Below are 6,000 nucleotides of genomic sequence, written 5' to 3'. Positions count from 1 at the left end.
TCCAAACATTGTCCCTATCACACCAGTGATAAGAGGAAATCGAAAATGAATTCCTTTGAAGATGGCATGCGCTCTTACAATCCACAAGTTATAGGGATTGAATTTAGAACGAGCGTCAGTTGATATTAGGAATAAAGAGAAGCAAGGCCTTACCTTCATAGCCATATCAAGTGTGAAATCAATAGATGGTTTACGCATTGCACCACTTTTTTCTTCTCAATGTTATGCAAAGATGAAATATAGGCATATGTTACAATTAGGAAGAAGGAAGAGGAGCGATTGAAGTCCATATCGCTATGACATACAACTAATAACATTGTGACCTTCTTTATAGTATGTTTTTTGAATTGCTTTTATTGTCCTCTTGATTTACTTTTAATATAATAATAATTTTCATATATTTATTAGATTAATAAATCCATCATATTCATAGTAATATTTGAGAAAGTTGTTTACATCGTTTTTCATGTAGTTCAATTTAGTTATTTTTTTTAAGTTCCTATTGCTCTCTTCTTTGCAACATACCATTCAAACATAAACAACGCGTTATATGAACCAATCATTCAAAATCATTTTTATAACTGGTTCATATTGTTATTAATATTGTGGATTCATATGACATCATGAAATGCAGAAATGGAGGTTTTCAATATTGGCCATCACCATGGCAAATATTCATTTTTTGAATATTGGCCATGGTTTTATTCTATTTCCACAATTTTTTCTATTGTATTGTGAAATGAGGCTTATATATGTAGAAATTTTTATATCATTTGGTTCATGTAACACTAGATTGTTTTTTCATGTAACACTATAACAATAAGTTTTTTAACATAAATACGAATGGGGTGTTAGGTTTTATGTGTGTGTGTGTGTGTGCTTATTTATTTGTTCATGTCTTTATCGATTTTTCTTTTGTTTTTGTGTCTTTCAAATCCAAATATGGACAATAATGATGTCATCTATTATTCCAAAACAATACGTGATATTGCTATAGCTATAAGCTTTCTTTCCTATCTACGGAACAAGTTTGATAGAAAACATGGGTTCCATCCTACTTTTATTGATGATCATATTTGTGAGCTAGATCAAATGAAAACACATGTAAAATACTTGAAACATGTGCACCAGAGGGAGTCTGGGAGGAGAAGAAGAAGGAATTGGTTGGAAAGTGTTAAGTATCATGATCATTATCCTGTTGATTTGAATTGGTGCTGTTTTTGTCATCTATGTGGTTGTGTTTTGGAAGAGGCCACTCCATAGAGGAATTTTGATGGAGTGTTTTGAGTTCAATTTTGTAGTGGAATTATTTGATGTAAAGAAAACAAAAAATATATGTTAAGACTCAATGTTCTTTCTGTGGTTGCAATTTTGGTTTTTTTTTTTTTTTTACTCTCGTTGTTGTTTTTATGTACAAAATTGTATATCTCTCGTCTTAAAATGTCCTATTATGTTGTTCTTCTTTAAATCCAATCTGTGTAATTTAGATGTGTTTCTTGCATTTATGTCGCTTTGCTCCAATGGCAGTGTTACTACTTTATATCTTTCTCTTGCATTTGTGATTGTTGTGGTCTTTTGTGTGGATTTGTTCACTTTGTTCACGTCTTTCATAAATGAAAATATTGTTTACATTTATAATATTGTTGTTGGGATTTCATGTTCTAGGTGTTTATATCAATATTCTTGAGATTTATACTATTAATACATTCATGTATTGATATCAATGTATTTATGGCTGAAAATTTATTTATTGTTTATAATGTAGTGATATAAATGTGTTATTATTATTGTAATGATGATTTATCATCTTTTAATGCTTTATGGTTTGCAATGTTGTTCTTATATTGGTTTTGGTTTATGTTTTTTATTATTGTTTTGTGTTATATCATTAGTTATGTTTATAATATTGATGCCATGGATTTAGGGCTTAGGTTTGGTTTACTATTTCCTTGGGTTTATAATATTAAATGATTAGGTTTATTTGTTCTTTAAGTTTGTAATATTAATAATTCCTTCGGTTTATCATTTATTCCCTTTGGTTTATTAATCCCCAATATTAAGGTTTAAATAATAGTCCTATGGTTTAATATTAATGCCTTACATTTACAATGTTTATCCCTTCAATTTATTAACGTGTTGCTTTTATAATATTAACAACCCATATGGTTTATTGATCCCTTAGGTTTATAATATTCATAGTCACGTGGGTTGATCAATCCGTTGGGTTTAAAAAATTAATTCCAATCAATCCCTTCTGTTTTTAATATTGAACCTTGTCATTTTTTATCCTTTGGGTTTCTAATATTTTTCCTTTGGGTTTATGAATTCCTTAAGTTTATAATATCAAATTCTTGGGTTTCTTCATTCTTCAAATTTTTAATATTAATAATTCCTTGGGTTCATTATCCCTTTAGGTTTTAGTGTTAATCCCTTGAGTTTATTATATCAATCCCTTAGGTTTATTATTCCCTTGGGTTTATATTATTAGTGCCTTTTGTTTAATAGTAATCCCTTAGGTTCATAATCCCTTGGGGTTTTAGTATTAATCCCTTGGGTTTATAATATCAATCGCTTGGGTTTATTATTCCCGAGTCAAACATGGTTTATTATGATGTCGACCATGGTCCAATATGGAATTGTGATAAGGATTATCTCAATATGAAAATCAATGATGGTCGATCATGTTTATTTTAATGTTTATAATATTTGTCTTAGGGTTTATATACATTGGGTTTATAATATTAGTCCCTTGGATTTAATATTATTCCCTTGGGTTCATAATCCCTTGGGGTTTTAGTATTAATCTGTTCGTTTTATTATTCCTTTGGGTTTCTCACATTAATCCCTTGGGTTTATTATTCCCTTAGGTTTATAATATTGAATCATGGTAAACCATTGCCAATAATAGCCAACCATGGTCAACCATGCTTGAATGTCACATTGTGACAAGGATTGTCTCAATATGAAGATCAATGATGGTCGATGATGTTTATTTTAATGTTTATAATATTTGTCTTAGGATTTGTATACGTTGGGTTTATATTATTAGTCCCCTGGGTTTAATATTATCCCCTTGGGTTCATAATCCCTTGAGGTTTTAGTATTAATCCCTTTATTTTATTATTCCTTTGGGTTTCTCATATTAATCCCTTGGGTTTATTATTCCCTTAGGTTTATAATATCGATCATGGTAAACCATTGTCAATCATAGCCAACCATGGTCAACCATCCTTGAATGTCACATTGTGACAAGGATTGTCTCACCATGAAAATAAATCATGTTTATTTTAGTGTTTGTAATATTTATATTTGGGTTTACAAATGGTGGGTTTATAATATTAGTCCCTTGGGTTTAATATTATTCCCTTGGGGTTTTAGAATTAATCCCTTGTCTTTATTATTCATTTGGGTTTATAATATCAATCCCTTGGGTTTATTATTCCCTCAAGTTTATAATATCAATCATGGTCAACCATGGTTGAATGTCAAATTGTCACAAGGATTGTCTCACCATGAATGAATCATGTTTATTTTAGTCCTTGTAATATTTATATTTTGGTTTACAAATGTTGGGTTTATAATATTAGTCCCTTGGGCTTAATATTATTTCCTTGGGTTCATAATCCTTTGGGGTTTTAGTATTAATCCCTTGGGTTTACTATTCATTTGGGTTTATAATGTAAATAACTTGGGTTTATTATTCCCTTAGGTTTATAATATCAATCATGGTCAACCATTGTCAATCATAGCATCAAAATAAACTATGTTTATTTGAGTGTTTGTAGTATTTTATCTGGGTTTCCCAATGCTGGGTTTGTAATATTAGTCCCATGGGTTAAATATTATTCCCGTCGATTCATAATCCCTTGGGATTTTAGTATTAATCCCTTCGTTTTATTATTCCTTTGGGTTTAGAATATCAATCATGGTCAACCATTGTCAATCATAGCATACCATGGTCAACCATTTTTGAATGTTGTATTGTGGCAATGATTGTCTCACCATTAAAATAAACCATGTTTATTTGAGTGTTTGCAGTGTTTATATTTGGGTTTAAAAATGTTGGTTTTATAATATTAGTCCTGTGGGTTTAATATTATTCCCTTGGGTTGCCCACGGGGCTTTGGATTGACGGTGAATGGGTGCGCTGTTAAGGCACTCCTTGTGATAGGTCACCGGTTCAAATCCCCATGGGTACTTAGGTTAGTCTTAAACTAGAAAAAAAAATATTATTCCCTTGGGTTCATTATCCCTTGGGGTTTTAGTATTAATCCCTTAGTTTTATTACTCCTTTAGGTTTATAATATCAATCCCTTAGGTTTATTATTCCCTTAGGTTTATAATATCAATCATGGCCAACCATTGTCAATCATAGACAACCATGGTCAACCATGGTTGAATGTCACACTCTGACAAGAATTGTCTCACCATGAAAATAAACCATGTTTATTTTAGTCTTTCAAATATTTATATTAGGGTTTACCAATGTTTGGTTTATAATAATAGTCCCTTGGGTTCAATATTATTCCTTGGGTTCATAATCCCTTGGGGTTTTAGTATTAATCGTTTGGGTTTATTATTAACTTGGGTTTATAATATCGATCATGGTCATATTTATTAATCTCTTGTGTTTGTAATATCAATTCCTTGAACTTCTTGATCCCTTAGGTTTTTAATATTTGTCGGTTGGGTTCGCTAATTCTTTTGGTTTATAATATTAAACAGTTGGGTTTATTAGTTCATTGAGTTTATAATATTAGTCCCTTTTGTTTAAGATTATTCCCTTTGGTTCATAATCCCTTGGTATTTTAGTATTAATCCACTGGGTAATAATAAACAAAAGGGACTAAAATTATAAACCCAATGCATACAAACCCTAAAATAAATATTAAAAATACTAAAATAAACATGGCTGAATTAGTAAAGTCTAAGAATAATAATAATAATAATAATAATAATGCCCACAGAGGTTTGGTCTTGTGGCCACTGGATGATCTACTAAGTCATCCGTGTCGCTGTGCAAGTCACGAGTTCGAGTCTTGTCTTAATCGAGGGTCGTTCTTAGAAGCTAGGCAGTTCCTCCTAGAGGTTATAGTAGCAGCCAGTGGGATTCGACCCCGTGTAACTGTTGGGTCCCTATAATACTAGTGATTAGCCCATTACTATTGTACTTATACCCCTTATTAATATTGTTGTGCTCCTATTGCCCCCATATTGTTATTATTGTGCCTCATAGAATCCCTCTATTGTTATTTTTGTGGCTTTATATTATTATTGTTAGGTCGGCTAGATTATATTGTGACTCCTTAGACTCCTATATATAGAAAGGAGGTTTTGTCATTTGAATCATCCAAGAATTTTTCATTTATGTAATGTAAAGGAGGTTTCCCCCTTGAAGAGGCTTAATTATAAGGCGTTGATCTATCTTTTCTATATTTTCTTGTGCTGGTTTCATAACATTTGGTATCAGAGCTTTGGATTCTAGGGTTTCGCTGCTCCAAACAGGTCATCGTGGAATTTTCACTATAATTTTTTTTTTACGATGTTTCAGAAGTTGTAAAAAAAAACCCATTTGAGAAGAAATCGCGCTGAACCTTCGGTCCAAATTTTAGAGCTTTCCATGCTATATTTGTGGAGATATGATCTGAGGAAGTTCGTCTTTTTGCAAACTCCTGAATTACATTCCAAACAGGTGACCTGGGGAAAATCATCATAACTTTCTCTCTAGGGATTGGATTGAAATTTCATCAGAAGTTACAGAAAGAGGACAGACTTTAGTTTCTTGTATGCATTTTTTAGATCCAAAGGTCGAAATAGTGACTCGTGGCATGTCGTACAAGTTCTCTCTACTGAACTAGTCTATAATCAAGTCACTATGGGAGATTTCACATAACTCTTCCTTGGAGAATCCAATTTGGGTCAGACTTGTGGCATTGGAAAGAGGAAATAAAGGGATACTGCAGAACACAAATTCAGAACTAGATGATCAAAAAGTACAGA

This window comes from Pinus tabuliformis, chromosome 4_2 (assembly GCF_031772625.1).
Source record: "Pinus tabuliformis cultivar Carrire ecotype Pingquan chromosome 4_2, CPIR1, whole genome shotgun sequence".
Taxonomy (NCBI): Eukaryota; Viridiplantae; Streptophyta; class Pinopsida; order Pinales; family Pinaceae; genus Pinus; species Pinus tabuliformis.
The sequence above is the reverse complement of the archived record's forward strand: the minus strand, read 5'-3'. Positions refer to the sequence as shown.